Source organism: Carcharhinus amblyrhynchos, chromosome 1, assembly GCF_965287045.1.
Source record: "Carcharhinus amblyrhynchos chromosome 1, sCarAmb.v2.hapA, whole genome shotgun sequence".
NCBI classification, from domain to species: Eukaryota; Metazoa; Chordata; class Chondrichthyes; order Carcharhiniformes; family Carcharhinidae; genus Carcharhinus; species Carcharhinus amblyrhynchos.
This window is the reverse complement of record NC_137324.1, coordinates 136,898,733-136,900,067: the sequence shown is the minus strand read 5'-3', so window position 1 is coordinate 136,900,067 and position 1,335 is coordinate 136,898,733.

Here is a 1,335-nt window from a genome sequence, read left to right as displayed (position 1 = left end):
ATTTTGTGCTAGTTTAGTTTCATAATCTATCTTTCCTTTCTTCACTGCCTTCTTAGTAGTTCTTTGTTGTTTTTTAAAGTTTTCCCAATCTTCTAGTTCCCCACTAATTTTGGCCACTCTGTATGCATTGGTTTTTAATTTGATACTCTCCTTTATTTCCTTAGTTATCCACGGCTGGTTATCCTTTTCTTACATTCCTTCTTTTTCACTGGTATATATTTTTGCTGAGTACTGAGAAAAATCTGCGTAAAAATCCTTCACTGTTCCTCAGCTGTCCTACCAACTAGTCTGCGCTTCCAGTTTACATTAGCCAACTCCGCCCTCATCCTATTGTACTCTCCTTTGTTCAAGCAGAGGGCACTGGTTTGGGACCCTACTTTCTCACCCTCCAAAGGTATTAGAAATTCAATTGTGATCACTTATTCCAAGAGGATCCCTCACAAGATTTTATCTGTCTCATTACACAGGACCAGATCCAAGATAGCTCGCTCCCTCTTAGTTTCCTCGAACAGTATGTTACAGAACCTATCTTGTCAGCATTCTAAGAACTCTTCCTCAAGTCCGCCGCGTCCGACTTGAGTTGACCAATCAATATGTAGGTTAAAATCCCCCATGATTATTGCTGTTCTGTTTTTACATGCATCGGTTATTTGCTTGTTTATAGCCTGCCCCACCTCAACCTTCCACCAATGAAGTTCTCCCTATCTAGTTTGTCTAGATCTTTATCAAATCTCAATTTTTCTGTTCACGGGAGAACAAAACTTTTCCAATTGAGCTACATAATCAAAATCCCTTCTCCTGGAACCATTCTCATAAATCTTTTCTGCACCCAACTTAAACCTTCACATCCTTCTCAAAGTGTGCTGCCCAGAATAGGACATAATACTCTATACTTGGGACTGAGTGCTTTATGAAGATCCACCAAAACACCCTTCCTTTGTATTCTATGCCTCTATTTGTAAAGCGTAGGGCTGAGATTTTCCACTCCTGATTGGGCAGGCTCATGATGGGCACAATTGCAAAATCCGATAAAAAGGCCTGAAGCTCGATTTCCAATCACATAAAATCAGGAAGTGACTGTGCAATTCCCCCCATCAATGCTGGGCCGTGTTTTACGCTGCATAACGTCACATATTATATACTATATACCATCATATTATATACTAAATATACTATCATATATTTGTATTTGATTTGACATCTACTCATCAGAATCATCTCCCACATTGAAATAAAATCCCACATTGGCAAGTTTTACAACAGCATTTAAACAACGTGCTGCTGGTGGCTTGCACTTCACTGGGAACTCTGAGGTTAGGCCGCACTACTTCAGGC